This window comes from Nuphar pumila, chromosome 6 (assembly GCF_984573655.1).
Source record: "Nuphar pumila chromosome 6, dmNupPumi1.hap1.1, whole genome shotgun sequence".
Classification (NCBI taxonomy): domain Eukaryota; kingdom Viridiplantae; phylum Streptophyta; class Magnoliopsida; order Nymphaeales; family Nymphaeaceae; genus Nuphar; species Nuphar pumila.
Window position 1 is genome coordinate 65195394 of NC_143254.1, and position 16808 is coordinate 65212201.

Here is a 16808-nt window from a genome sequence, read left to right on the forward strand (position 1 = left end):
AGTGAGAGGCCAGGATATGCTCCCTGTTGCTCGGGCCAAGGCTTCTCAAACATCTACCCCTTTGATGTTGATCAAGAACTGCTGCTCGACAGGATCATCTGGCTGGCCAGCTGGTTCGGGCAATCCCATAATAACATTGAACTCGTCCATCAGTAGAGTCATCTCTCCCCAAGGAAACCAGAATGTGCAGGTACGTGGATTTCACTGTTCTGCCATAGCCTGAATCAAAGCTTCATTGATGGTTCGCTTGCCTACCGCTGATGCCATCTCCAACCCACAGTCATCCAAGTGGTCTGGGAACATACGTGAGAAGGTGGTGAACCAAGAATAATACCACCGAGGGGAAAAAGGGCGAGACTGGATGACCCGTTGATCTGGGGATCCATCTTGAATCTGATAGAAGACATGATCTCGGGGAAAGACCGCATCGAGGAAGGCAGACGCCATTGAAAAATGATACTGGGGCAAGGAAGAAATGAGGAGAATCAGATAGAATGCAGGACTTACGGATAGACTCTTTGAAGATACAAACCTGGAAATTTTGAAAGATCGAGGAATTTTTAAAGAAATTTTCCAGGGTTTTGAAGAAAAACTGATCTAAAAGAGAAAAGAAATGTAGGTAGAGAAAAATATACACCTGGGGTTTTGAAAATAAGGGTAAGTTTTAAATTATACACCCAGGGTTTTTGAAAAGGGTTTGATATATATATGAAAGAATAAGAGAATTATCATACAACTAAAGTTGCACAAACAAGGATGCGCATACAACACTCCCTAAAGGCTGACTCTAAATGCAATATTTGAAATGGCTTGTAGGACCTTAATCCTAACTCTAAGGTTCAGATCATCTGATTTCAATCAAGATACGCCGATATATTCAAGCCGAAGCTCGAAGTACGTGGCATAGAAATATTTCTCCGGTTCTAAGGTAATGGCTTCCCAACATCCTTGAGCACCTACCAATATACCTCGGACTATGGCCCTTAGGTACGTGGTAGGGGGGCGCAAACCCAAATAAGTGGTCCAGTTGTGAGGCTCTCTCCCAAACTATGGTTCAGTGACACAGCCCAGCAACGTGAAGACCGAGACAATATAGGTAAGGAGGTTTTCAAAATATGCTCAACATGCCAGAAATCAGATGGCTCTAATGCAAGTCCTAAAGAGATAGACTAAAATGAAGAGAAGCATACACTTGCATACATTGTTTTGCATTCAATCCCTAAAATTTAGGAGAGTTGTATTTCAGACCTAAGTCTAATGTGAGCATGGAATAATCTCCTCAATATGGTCCTACCAAACCATACTTAAATCCTATATGCAATGAATGTCAGCTTAGGACAGAGTCTAGGCTCCTAAGGTTTGCATGAAAATGTAGCTGACATTTTAAAGAATAAAGACTTAGATAATGTCAAAGCAAAAGAAAAGACATTAAATTCGATCGGACGAAGATGAGTCCCATCTCGGTCGCCAAAACTGTGATCATCGCAAAAATTTTCCTCTTGTAATATTCTCTCTCTTCCTTCACTTTTCCTTTTCAACCTTTTATTTCCTCCTTTTTGAAGGGAGAAAAAAAAAGGGGAGAAAGAAAGAGAAAAGAGAAAAGAGAAAAGAAAAGAAAAAGAAGAGAAAGAGGAACTCTTTTTGCGGGGTCTCACTTGACCTTGATTTTGAAAATATTTGAGAAAATGACTCGCCTCCATTTTTGAAACATTTATGGGAAAACTGGGAGACGGCATCCGTTTGTCGGTACGAGGTTCGACCGTTCCTGGCGCCTTTACCAGGAGTAATCGAACCAAGGGTCGAATTTATGCCTTTTGCTTTGCTAGAAAATTATCTAAGAATTTATCCTAAAGATCTAAATGCACAAAGAATCATGCTTGTGCAATGCAAAGATGTGTGCTCTTTTGAAAAAATTTCAAGTGCTTCTGAGATGAATCTGATGATAGAGTGAAGAAATGGTTTTTAACTTAGAACTTAAGATTTTAAAGTTCTAAGTTTTTGGAGTAATCAGAGTTTTGGAAAATAATCTAGACTTTTGAAAGGATCTTATAATTGAGATAAAGGGAGGAGAAAGAAAACTTCAAAGTCGTAAATGGACTTTGAATCAGAATAGAGATGAAATGGAATTGAATTCTAACTCTGGAGTTTGAAATCAGAATGAAATGTGGGAAAAATAGAATTGAGAAGTGAGATTGATTTGAAAGTTTGGAATTCAAGATGGAATTTGAATCCAAAGTCTGGATTCTAAAATAGATTTCAAAGTTGAATTTTGGATTTAGAACCCAGAAATAGGAATTTGGATTTGAAATCTGAGATAAAAATGGAATTAGATTTGAGAATTGGAATCAAGATGGATTTTGGATCAGAAATTTTTAATGGAATTGGATCCAAGATTTGGAATCCAAGATGGAATTTGGATCTGAAGTTTTGAATGGAATTAGATCCAAGATTTGGAATCTAAGATGGAATTTGGATTTGAAGTCTCAGATCCAAGATGGAATTGGACTCTGGACCCTAAGATGGAATTGGATCTGAAGTCTGAGATCCAAAGTGAAGTTGGATTCTGGACCTAAAATAGAATTGGATCTGAAGTTTGAGATTCAAAGTAGAATTGGGTTCTGGATCCTAGAATGGATTTTGATCTGAAATCTGAGATCCAATATAGAATTGGGTTCTGGATCCTAAAATGGATTTGGATCTGAAATCTAAGATCCAATATAGAATTGGGTTCTGGGTCCTAGAATGGATTTTGGATCTGAAATCTGAGATCCAAAGTAGAACTGGGTTTTGGGTCCTAGAATGAATTTTGGATCTGTAAGTAGAATTGAGATCTAGATCCTAAATAGAACTTGGATCTTAAGCCTGAGATCCAAATTGGAATGGGGATCTGGATCCTAGAATGGATTTTGGATCTGAAGTCTGAGATCCAAAATGAAGTTGGTTTCATACTTGGAAATCTGGATCCAAGTTGAGATTAGGATCTAACTTTGGTTTTTGGAATTTCAAAAATTGATTTGAGGATGAATTTCAAAGTCAAATTGGACTTTGAATTTGAATCTTGAATTTATAAAATTAATCAAGTTGAATTTTAAACTTTGAATTTGATTTCAAAGTTTGGATTTTAAGAAATGAGATAGAATTGATAAATTGAAATAGGAATTTGAAGAAGAGATATTCACAATTACTTGGATTTTAAAAGAAATTTTTGAAAACATGATGCAATTCTATCCTAAATGATGAATGGATTTAGAGAATTTGAAATTGGTTTTTGAAAAGCTATTTCATTCTTAAAATGAATTAAGAATGAGGTTGGAGATATAATATATCCCTGACTATGGTCGTTGAACATATTATATAATAACCACATTTAAATTCAAGTGAAGAATAAAATACATTTTTTTATGCTTTTATAGAATTTAAAATGAAATTAACTCTCAATATACCCTGACTATGACCATTGGTATATATATTAAGCTATTTTTAGATTAAATTCTGATAAAAGAGAAAAATATTTAAAGAAAATATGATGAAAAATGATCCAGTGTGGATCCAGTATTATTTTATAAAAGATAAAAATTCTAAGTTTTGTTTACATCCTGACTATGGCCATTGATGTAAATCATCAACTTAGAATTAATTACCTCTTACGAAATGGTGCATGTGCCATTCGTTTTGCCATTTGTGAGATTTTGAGAACTAAAGACAAAAGATGCATGAAAAATAAGCAAGTTATGATATTTACAATGCTCATTCATTCTATCTAGAACAGAAAATGTAAATTCTCATTTAAGATCTAACTATTACAAGGTTTACATTCAAAAATACAAATCTCAAGTGATAATATTCTCCTCATATTCCCTGAAAAATACTTGATTAGTAGAAGAAAATAGAAGGAAATTGTATACATCATATAGATGTCAAAAGTGTTCATACATGATGAAAAGATAGGAAATGGTGTGTATATATATATATATATATATATATATATATATATATATATATCAGTAACTTGGGGAAACATATGGGTATGTACATATATGTATATATATATATATATATATATATATTATATATGTATATATACATATATATATGTATACACGTGTGGGTATGGATGGTGGTGGAAATACAAAAAAAGTATATGGAGGTGGCAAAGGAGCATGTAAACACAACAGGAGATTGCTTTCCAATAGTTTATATCTATAATGATAAAAGGTAAAATATAACTGTAAAATACAACAGATAATTGCTGTGAAGGTGAAACATGCCGCATGCCAGTAATGGAGTGTGACAGTAGTGAGTGCATAGTGTCTGATGGCATGATGAGTGGTGGAAAGAGTGTTGAAAAGAATGTTTGCCTTCAAGCTGCCAGTCTTATGCTCGTTCAGGGAAATGGTGAGTAACCCACCATTCTTGAATTGAGCAGGGGCGAAACTCTCGAGACCCTGAATCAGCCTCTCTACTATTCATCTGGAATCTCCATCAACGAAATCACTGAAACGGTCTGTAGGATCGTTTGATCCTGCCATTAACCCATCTCAACACTTACTCCCAAAAATTAGTTTTCCTGCATTTAAATTTCAGGCCTATGTATACCACATTCTTTAAGTACTTCTTGGATAGTCCGTGTGATCGAAGAGCCGAGAACTTCTGTTAATGTCATAAGGGTACCAAACACATTTTCATATTTTCAACAAGGGTGTTCATGAAGGCTGATATCAAAGCACAAATCCTACCCCACATTCAAAATTTCATTACAAGTAGACAAAAATATCTCTGTTGTTTTCACCACAACCTTGGGTAAATTTTACAGTAAATAGAATCCTGTTATGAGTCAAAACAGGAGACAAATTATGGAGATCATCCCCATCAAACCAAATATAGATGCCGAATTCTACAAAACCCATGAAGGGAGAGCCAAAATATAACAGCAGAGGTTATACAGACCATGTTACAGAATGGGTCCAAACAGGCTAAACCCAATGATGTTGGCGCTCACACAACGAGCCAACAGTTTAAGATATGTGGGATAAAACCTGTTTCTATTTCTTTCCATTTGCCGAAATTGAAGCATGCTGATATATTTAAACTGCCTTTCAACCCATGGTTGGAGCTAATTCAAACTAATTCACCACTTTGGACAGAAATTGATCATCTCACATGTGGTAAAATGAAGGAAAATTGGAGCCCGATTGTGGGGCAGATATATAGTAAACCATATTGTAATGCAAGAAATACTTTAACTGCACATGATTAAGTGGATTTTCTGAGCATACGTGACCTCACGTACTGTGCACTATACAAAACCCCACCAAAAGTTTTATAAAAAAAAAATTGACTGCTAAGGCACAGGGCTGTATTCTATGTGGATTCAATACCCTTGAGAGCACAGGTGCATTATCAATAATACAAGAGTATATGTTAAAGCAAAGACAAAGGTGCTTCGGTTTGCCTGTTTAGGAGTACGCAAAGAGGAATGCACCTCACAGAGCAGGGGTGAGAAATGCAATGTAATTCATGCTAAGGATGAAGGAATACTATTTACGCAGAAGATACACAAACATATGGGTGATAATATAAATTCTAATAGATGCCCTGAATGGAAAAGGAACAATGAGTAATATAGAATAGATGCAAAGCAGGTAACAGATTTAGAAAGGATGATGATCGAAACCTACAAGCAGAAATACCATTTTGATCTGGGCCATCAAAAGGTTCGATAGAGCCACAGGTAATGCAAAAAAATATGGGCAAGATGACCCAGTTTTAACGCTGAACCTGGTTTCACCTTGTTATGATTTTGTTTTTTGGTCATGATTAAAGATCGATAAAAAAAAAAAAAAACAGACGCTACTTGATGCACATTCAGAACATGATTCTTGCCCATTCAGTGAACCCACCTCTGATCAAAGCACATCAGGATGGATCCAGAACAGGGAAATTTCGTGTTAATGCAGAGGATAACATTACCTACCATGAGGCTGAAAGGATGAAAACGAAAGGAGAAAGAAACGGATGCCATTTGTACAAATAAAAAAAAATTAAAACAAACTATGAATGAAACGTCATAACAACTTGATTCCAACATTGGAATCCCCTGGAATGCCAACATCTCGTTACAACCAATAGAAAAGGGAAATTCATAACGAAAGGTAATAATAATAAAAAAAATTAGACGATGAAGGAGATGTAACCCCCAATGAGGGTGAAATTTTTATTGCAAATGCAAGTCAGGGCTGCACTAAGCAGACTGATACTGCAGCATATTGCTTCCGAGAAAAAAAAATGAAAGAAAGAAAGAAAAGAAAGAAACAAAAAAAATGAAAAGAAAAGAAAAGAAATGAAGATCTAAGAAGAAGGGGAGTAAAAGGGGATTCTCACCTGGTTCACACGAATTCTGAAGAAGTGAGTTCAGATGAAGGCTTAAGGAGGTCAACCAAGCAATGGATGATGATGGTTCTTTTTTTTTTATCTTGCTGCAGGGACAATCTCCTTGCTTCGGCTAACTCTGAAAAACCAGAAGGAGGGTGGCTGCATGAAGAGGGATCCTTCAGAAGAAAAGTAGATAATGGATGTTGTCGATGGATTTGTAGAGAAGTTCTGACGCCTTTCAATAAGAAGAATCAATGGATGCTGGAGGAAATTGGCTTGTTACTTCAAAGAAGACGGATGGAAAAGAGAACTTGATCACCGATGAAGTTGCCGGATGGATTTCAGAAGCTCAGAGACCTCTTCTTAAAGGGGAAGTAGAGGGTTCGAGAGAGGAGGTTCGTTGAAGATTGAGGGTGGAGGGGAGAAAGGTTCGTTCAGGATGGACGATGGTGAGAGGAAGGGAGAACACAGGAGGAGTTTGTTGGAGCTTTTCCCTTTTTCAAAGAGGTGGTCCCCTTTTTAGAAAATTTTTATAAAATGGTTAGAAAGTGAGGTTTTCGGCAAAATGGCTTTAAAAAAGCTTAAAAATCCTTCGTTTTTCTTGTAGCTTTTCCCATTTTTTTTGGTTTTTGTGTTATTTTCATTTTTTTGTATTTTTAGAATAAAATCCTAAGGTTTGTGAGAAAACAAAGATTAAAACTATTTTTTTTGTGTTTTTGTAAAATATTTACAAAAGAGAATTTTTCTGAGAATTTAAAAGCTATTTTGAGAAAATTTCTTCAGAAATGGGTTTGGATCCGGATTTTGAGGAAATATGGATTCAAAACACTGGATTCAGATCCGAAATTGAATTTGAATATATCAATATGAAATTTAATTCAGAAAATCTGAAGAATGACTGGAATTTAGCTTTGACATTGCTTTGATTTTCTCAGAAGATGGAGTCAGGGGCTAAAGAGTCATTTTGCAAATCTTTGAAAAAATTGCGGTGTTCACAGTCGATATGTAAAATCAGGATCTCCCTCATTTGAGATCCTATTTTCAATCCAAAAAATTCCCTGAACTCAAAATGATGTCTAGTATTTAACATGATTTTATCCGATTTTTATAATGTTTCTGATATCTGATAAAAATCTGAGAGTTTGGGACACGTGTTAGAGATTGATTTGAGTCTCTAAGACTCTGGATCAACTTAAGTCGATGAGTTCTCTCTGGATATAACTCCAAATCCAGATCTGTAAAAGGTGAAATTTATGCTCTGAATGTCCTAGGTTTGACTCTGAAATTTCATGATTTCTAGGATAGTCTTAGCATCAGTTTCGAATTTTTCTTGTCAGTCTTCTGTTTTTGCATTTTCATCTGTTCGTCTGATTTAGGCATGTAATGTCGCAATTTTATACCCGTTCTTGTTGACCAAACGCCAAATCCATAAAAATGAAAGTTGTTTCTGCACATGTCGTTAGTTCCCCATTTAAATTTCAGGACTTTTTGTGGTCGGCTGCTATTTTCCATTCAATTTTACATCAGAACAGGTTGATTTTACCTCCATCAGAACCAAATTCCTATTACCGAACTCATCATAGTTCAAATCTCGAACCTGTAAAAGCAAAATTTGTTCATTTTTATGTCATTTAGCATTCTGCAGAATATCAGAGGTTTCTATGGTGAAATTTTTGTATTATTGCATTAAATACTACATTTGGTTCATACCCGTATGTGAAATTTGCCTATTTCAGGATTTTCTTTGAAATTTTGTATCTAGGCCATGTCTTTTCATGCATCTTATCATTCTAGATTGTTTTTAAGGGTAGATAGGTGTTCCCTACCGAATTTGGCATAATTTTAAATCCTTTTGAGAATCGGTTTAGCCATAACATCGAAACAGGGCCCCACAGGACCCTAATCCAAGCGAAAAACAAGTGAAATTCGTTATTTTAGCGAAGTTGCAAAATGTAAAATTCTGATTTTACAGTTATAATGTGTTTAGCAGCATGTCATCATGCCTCATATTGCATTTCATCTTCATTTGGTGCAATTAAAATTTCAAAATCTCAAATTTTACCAAAATTCTTTCAAAAAACCCTGATTTTAAAGGCATATCTTCAATATTATGGGTATTTTGGTCATTTTGACCCTAATTCCGAATTTCAAATTCTTCATCACTGAATTTTCTTGCATTTACATCATTTCAAACATCAAGGAAGTGTAAAAATAGGGTTTATATCCAACTAAGTCCAATAATCTCAAGATATTATTGGAAAATCTTGGAAAAACTCACACATCTGAGCTAACCCCATTTCCAGTTTGGCAGGGACATTCGAAAGAAGGAGCTGAAGTCTGCATATTCCTTTTATTTCATTTTATTAGTGATGTAATAATGTAAATTTTGGAATAAGAGATTTATTTTTTTTGCTTAAACTAGGACGCATATGATGTAGTTTAAATTCATGCAATCTCCTGATGATATGATTCATACACTTTATTTCAAAAGCACTATGGATGTACACGAGTGGCACATGCACCAACTCTTAGGGAGTTGATGAACTCAGTGGAGTCCATATTTACGACCCTAGTCGGAATATGGACGAGACCCAGATTTAGCATCTTTCTATTAGTCACACCGAGCCTACACTCTTAGGCTATCTTCCAAAATTTCACTGCATATTTCCAACTTTACAAATTATTTTAGAATTAATTAAGTAAGTTGTAAACATATTTACGGCCATAGTCAGAATGTGTGATAATTCTACTTAGTTTAATTCTAAAATCGCATATTTTCTGAAAAGAGGCTTTTACAAAATGACATTCATTCATTTGCATCATGAAATCACTTACATTTCTCATGATTTTCTCAAGAAAATTTTACTACAAGGAAACCAATTTCTCAAGAAACTTCTAAAAATTTTCAAAGTTGAAGTTTCCAAATCAAGTTTTCTCATGGTTTTCTCTGGAAAAGGTTACTTTCTTAAGATTCATTTTCAGAAGGGAATTTCCAATCTTTCTCAGGAATCAAAATCGATTTTCAAATGTTTCAAGGCTAAGATTCCCAAGATTTCAGTTTCCCGAGTTTTGATTTTCCTTCTCCAAAGGATTTTCCAATGAATTTCAATCGTTTTCCGAAGAAAGTTTTCGAAGTTGGAATTTTCCCTGACAAACATTTTTCCTTCAAATGTTTACCCTTTTCCTAAGAATTACTTCTATTTTCCCAGGATTTTCAACCATCCATGATTTTCTCACATCCTCATAAACTTTCTGAGGATTTCTAAATCTTTTCATATGAGTTTCTTGAGAGATTGATTTCCATCTTTTTTTTTAAAATGCTTTTCAACTCCAAATGTTTTCTAAGCATATATCATATTTTTTCAACTTACATTTTACAAAATCTCATAGCACATGCCTGAATTCCCTGTGCATTTAGGATAGAACACGATTTCGATGACTTAACTAAGTCAAGTACATTTTTGGTCCTTGGTTCGATTACCCCTGTTAAAGGCGGCAGAACGGTCGAGCCTCGTACCGACAGGTCGAGCCCCATCCCATGGATTTTCCTGCTATTTTCAGAAATGAAGGCGAGTATTTCAAAACAATTTCCAAAATCCGGTCAAGTTTGGCTCGCGAAAGCATTTTCCTCTCTTTTCCACAAGGGAAGGGAAGACGGGAAAATTTTGCGACGACAACAGGTTTGTCGACCGTGATCGAACCTGTTCTTGTCTGATCAAAAGTGTGCTTGGCTTAGTTCAATTATCAAAAATGTGTTCTAAAAAATGTCAGCTCTCTTTTGCTTTTGATATCATGTGAGCCTAGGAGCCTAGATTCTGACCTAGCTAACATTGACTGCATATAGACTAGGCATAGTTTAGTAGGACTATATTGAGGAGATATTTTCATGCTCACGTAGACTTAGGTCTAAATACAACTCTCCTCAATTTAGGATCTGAATGCAAACAATGTATGTTTCTTCAAAGATTTTCAAAAATCTATCTCTCTAGGACTTAGAGCCCTCTATTTCTTGCATGTGATCATTTTTTTTCAATTCTCACTTACCTACTTGTACCCAGTCTTCACGTTGCTAGGCTCTCTTCCAGAACCTTAGTTCGGGACAGAGCCTCACAACTGGGTCGCTTATTTAGGTTAACACCCCCTACCACGTACCGCGGGCCACAATCCGAAGTATATCGGTAGGCGCTCAAGGATGTTGGAAAACCTTACCCTAGAACCGAAGTTGAAATTATATACCACGTACCTCGGATTTTGGTCCGGGTATATCGGCATAACTGGATTGGACAAAGATGATCTGAACCTAGAGTTAGGATTAAGGTCCTACGGTTGTTTTCCAAAATGATGCATCTAAAGTCAGCCTTCTAGAGAGTGTTGTATGTGCATAAATGTTTGTGCATAAATGTTTGTGCAGGATGTGATTGTATGTATCTTATTTCCTCAGTTCTTCATACTTCCCAATTTTTTTTTCAAAATATTAGGCCTTTTTCAAAATATCCTTATTTTCCACAAGATATTTTCTCAAACCCTGGATGATTTTCCCAAACATCTAATTTCTTTCACAACTCCAGGTGATTTTCCATTCTTTCGTTCTACTGGATCTCGAATTTTCAGTTGCATTTTATATCCTGCCTGCAAAATTTTCAAAATTTCTATAATTTTCCTAAGTCTGATTCTGAGTTTTCCTCTGTTTTTAGTTCGATGGCATCCAGTCAAGTCGATCCTATTTTTTCAGAAGGTCACATCTCCTACGAGGTGCGACAAGGTCGTCCTGAACATCGAGCTCTTAGCACCGGAACTTTCATTCCCTGGTGGCATTATTCCTGGCTCAAAAGCTTTTCTCGAATGTTTCCGGACCATTTAAGCGAGTGTGGATTAGAATTGGCGTCAGCAGTCGGAAAGCAGACCATCAATGGCAACCTGATCCATGCAATGCCAGAGCGATGAACTCTGCGGACATGCACCTTCTGGTTCCCATGGGGAGAGATGACCCTTTTAATGGATGAATTTTTAGAAATTATGGGGTTACCAGAACCGGCCGGTCAACCCGGAGATCCATTAGAGCATCAATTCCTGATCAATGACAAGGGTTTGGACCCTCGAGACTCTTTAGCTCATATGACAGGCCACAGATCCTGGCCTCTGATCCAGTTGGACTGAAATGAATATGTCAACCTGCTCGAGTTGTACCGTCAGTAGGGGACCTTCGTTGAAGTCAGCTCACTATCAAGGACAACTAGAGAAAGGATTCAGAATGCAATGGTTTTATGCACTATAGGATTAGCCCTCTTCTCAGATGGACAAAACTACATGGACATCAGAATAATCCAGCTTATGAGAAGATGGGGAAGTCGACAGACCAACCGTCTCTCCATAGCCATGGCAGCGCTTGCTTTCCTGTATCGGGGTCTGACTCGCTTCTCGCTTGGAGAATCCATCTTAGTTGAAGGATGCATCTACGCACTTCAATCCTGGTTCTTCAAGCACGTTCCAGCCCGAGCCAGCTCTTTCAGATACAATGGCCAAGAACTCCTTCCAGTGGCGCAGTACCGGTCCATGATCGACAGCATCCAAGAAGATGACATTGTCTGGGACTACTTTGATAGACAATTATCTCCTCCCAGATATACGTACGCTTATGGCAAGCGGTTCAAATTGCTGGGACCATTCTTTTGCACTTACTACCAACTGGAGCGGTGTGTTAGGCAGTTCTCTCAGAGGCAGTAGTATGTCGAAGCCCGACTATTATCAGGAGCTATGGCAGAATTCGATCTCACTTCCGCACAATGGTCCGGGGCATATCATTCTGCTCGCTACGGCTGGGATTCCTTTGTTTCTCTTAAAATCTTTCCTGGTCCTAGAGTGTCTTCTGACTATCATGAATGGTGGCAAATTGTTTGTCCTCCACCTCTTTGTCAAGATCAATAAAAGTTCAAAATTCATCATTCCAATAAAATTTTTCTCTCTCTATTATGGTTTGACAACCTCGCCTAGGTAACAAGGCATATTTTTGTTGTTCATCTCTCTTGTAAAAATAATGACAACACAATTGTCGTGATTCCTGTGACGACTCAATCCCTAGTAATGGGATATCTTTTTCAAATTGTCTACCATATTTTCAACAAATTTTTCTTCAAAAAAACCAATTCCTTTAGAATCTAATCAGATCTTTGCCCTGCAGAAAGCATCCACAGCATTTGATGGTTCGAACAAGATCAGGCAAAAGAACAACATCTCAGTACTCGTCAGCGTCAGAAGAAGAGATGGGCTCCCCGCGATCCGACAGGAGTCAAGATCAACAATAAGAGGATGATGGCTGTAAACACCCCAAATTTTTACCTTCATCCAGTGTTTGTCCATTTCATAAGTCATTACAGATCATTGCATGTCATTGCACGTATTCTGCATAGCATTATATGACATTGCATCTCATTTTCGAGATCCAGCACTCCTATTTCAAAACATTCAATCCAAATTTGAATTTTAAAGCTTTATTTCAAAATCAATTTCAAAACCTGGGTTTTTATTCAATACTCTGTCATTTTCCAACCCCAGGACTTTATATTTCGAAGTATTTTCTCAGAAAATAATCTGGATTCATTCCAAATTCACATTTTAATCGATTTCAATTCACAGATGAGACCCATTGAAGTGGTGTCACTTCTGAATTCCTCTATTCATCAAATTTCTAAAATTTTTGAAAGTTTCAATCTGATCAGGACTTTGTCTCAGAGTCCTAATCCAGTCAGGAGTCTGTTTTTAAGTCTGTTTTACTTCCATTTTTAGTCTTTTTCGATTATTTTCAAAATTTAGGTCATTTTACAGAGTCCAGTTAGTTCAGGACTCTATTTTAGAGTTTGGTCAAGTTAGGAGTCTAACCCTGACTGTGTTTTCTGACTTATTTCATCGTTTCTTGATAAAATCTTTCAAAAATCTTTCATTTAGATTTCTAAAATTTAAAATCTCAGAGTCCTAAGAGTTCAGGACTCTGACTCGGAGTTCCAGTTCGCTTGAGACCCTATTTTCAGAGATCTTGAATTTCAAATATTGATTTTAACCCCTTTTTCAAAGCTGTTTTCAGTAGTTATTTCAAAACTTTCAAAAATCGATATGGGCCCACTCAGTTGGAACCATATCCAGAGGAATTCTGACCCAGTTAGAACCCTATTCCATTTCAAAAATTTTAATTTCAAAGTTTACTTTTGAAAATCTTTTGAAAAATCCTTCAATTTCAAGTTTTAAAATCATCTTTTTTTGAAAAACTCAAGTAGGGCCCACCCGGGGTGGTGCCATATTCGAGTAAGTCATGGCTAGACTAGGGTTAGTCAGTGTCTTGGTTAGTGTTAGAGATTTAGAAGAGTCAAAAGTTATTTTAAAAACTCATTTTGAACTTTGGATTTTAAAACTAGTGTTTTAAAAGGTTTTTAAAGAACTTTAAAAACCCAAATGTGGAAAATGCCAAGTGGCATCACATTTGGGGATTTTTTAGGATTAGCTAGGGGTTAATTAGGCATTATTTAGGATAATTTAGACTAGGGGTAGTTAGGTAACTCTACCCCAAAATTGCCCCCCCTTTAGAAGTCCAAAAATTTCAAAATTGCTAATTTTTAAAACCTAAAAAATTGTTATAAAAGGCCCCCATAGGAGGGACGATTTTTCCAGCCACCTTGGGAGCAAATCTTGGAGCTTCTCTCTCCTCTCCATCCCTTCCTCCATTGCTGCAACTCCAAGGTATGAACTTCTTCACTTTTCTTATTTTATTTAATGCTTTAAACCTAGATTTAGGCTTGGACACCCCTCCTTATGGAAGATCAACCATGGTTTCACCTCAAGAACCATCAAGAATCAGAAAGAACGATCCAAGAAGGTGATCTAACCCTGTTTTGGATGATTTACAGATATTTTAATCCATTAGAATTGATTTTAATATGATTCTTTACATTATTAACCAATAAAATATATGATTTACCCTTTTTAATGGGTTAAATCTATGTTTTAAAGGTGATATCAAATTCCAGCCATTGATTCCCTGTTTTTATTTTATTTTCATGGTTTATTCATGTTTGTTTTACGTTCTACAGCATAGAAATAAGTTTTATTTACTGTTTTATGGTTTATTTTATTTATTTACATTAGTTAATGCATGGTTTTTCAAGTTTCTTAAATTTCTGTGTGTTTTAGGTTTAGAACAGTAAAGATAATGTTATTTCGGATTGAAGTTCTCATTGTTTATTTCTGATTTTTTTATATGTGATGAATGCATGAGTTATTGAGTTACTGTAGAAAAATCAGAGGTTTTGGATCTCGGGAACCCTGTCAAAAAAATCAGACATCAAATCAGGTTTTTAAAGCTTTAAAATCGTGGTTAAAATCAAGAAGGTAACTTGCTGTGATGATATTTCTCTCATCTTATATCCGATTTTAAATCTGTAAAGTGCTATGGATTCACATTGAGTAGATATGTCTGCTGTGAAATTTTCAGATTTTTTGATCACTGTTTAGTATTTTTCCCCTTTTAGAGAATCTGTTTTTAAATTTAAAACTCGTTAGGGTTTACCAAAACCCTAATCAGACTTGTGTTAGTCATAAATACCAAACCACAGATCTGATTCTAGATCTGTAAAAAGTGAGTATTATTATTTTTCTGTCTACTATTCACCACTAAAATGTCAGAGATTTTTGTCTAGGATTGATATTTATGTCTGTATTTTCAATCTGGAATAGCTGTTTTAATCCCTGTTAAGAGTGATATATTTTAGCTCAGATTGCCGGAAGGGTTTCTCCCTAACCGGAGATGATTTTTCCGATCTGTAAATTGGGAAATCTCTGTTTTTATTCTTAGTTAGTCTCTGTAAAATTTCATAAATTTACATGGAGATTTGACCTCTGGTTCAGGTCTTAGATTGAAACTGGTTGGTGAATTAGGTCAAAAATTGCATATTTTAGGGTTTAATGCAATTTTCGGATTAATTTAATGTCAAAAAATTATTTTTATAATTCCAATTCGACATTAGGGTTATAACAAGTGCAGGTACCAATTTTTATGGATTTTGGAATCCATTTGATGGCTGAATTAAGCAAATTGCAAAACCAGGTTCCTGAAAGATCCAAAAACACTGCTAAAATCACAGTTTTTGTGATATTATTGGATTTTCGTGCATAAGCATATATTTTTAGGGTTTAATCATGTTCATAATCATATTAGGATGCTTTAGGTTTAATTTGATGCTCATTTGATTTCATTTAGTGCATAAAACCTAAGTTTTTACCAAAATCTATTTCAGAAAACCATGATTTCAAGGCCATAGTCTTGCTATCAGGGGCAATTTGGTCATTTGACCTAAATTTCGAAATCCCTAACCTTAATTTTCATGTTTTTAAGTATGTCATATCATATTTTAGCCTAGTTTATTTTCATTTGAATTTCAAAACTTGGACTTTACCAAATATATTTCTAAAAACCCTAATTTCAAGGCCATAGTCTTGTTATTAGGGGTATTTTGGTCATTTTGACACCAATTTCGAAATTTCATATCTTATCTTCCTTATTTATTCAATTTTATTTCATATTTTATTAATTTTGATTTAAGGGAATCATGGAAAAGGCTTATATCTAGCAAAATCCAACAATTTCCTGATATTGTTGGATAAATCTAGAAAAGCCAACATATTTTCATTAACCAAGTTTTCTAGTTTTGCAGGTACATTGAAGACTTTATTTTTTCATGTATTTAAATTTCAATAGTGATGTAACTTGTAATTAAACTTTGGAATAAGAATTTACATTTCCTGCTTAGCTTAGGCAACATTGCATATAGTTTATTTTTTTATAATGTTAATGTGTGATGGATGATGATTCATGCATATTTTTATGAATTCACTATGGTCTACACGAATGGCACATGTACTAGCTTCTATGAAGTTTATAAACTTGGTGGAATTTGTATTTATGGCCATAGTCAGAATACGAATGATACTTAGATTTATGATCTTCACATTAGCCACATTCAGCCTACACTCTTAGGCTAACTTCAAAATGCACTGCATTTCTCAAAAATACAAAAAGTATTTCTCAAATCCATATTCAGTCATTTCATGCATTTGCCAATTCCAATTCAAATTTCAATTCAGAGAAATCAGTTTTCTCAAAATTTTCTAAGTCATATGGAGAAATCGATTTTCTCAGAATATGAAAATCTCAAAGTATGTTTCAAGTGTTTCTCAAGTTCAAAATTCGAAATTTTAAGTTATATTTTCAATTTCAAAGTTGGAACTCAGAAAAACCAAGTTCTCTCATAATTGATCTCAAGATTTCCCCATAAATCGATTTTTACTTGTCTCAGAAATATTTTTCAAGTCCTAATTCACGATTTCTCATGTGATATCATTTCCAAGATTTACATTTTCTAAATATTTCAATCATTCAAAGCAAACATCAT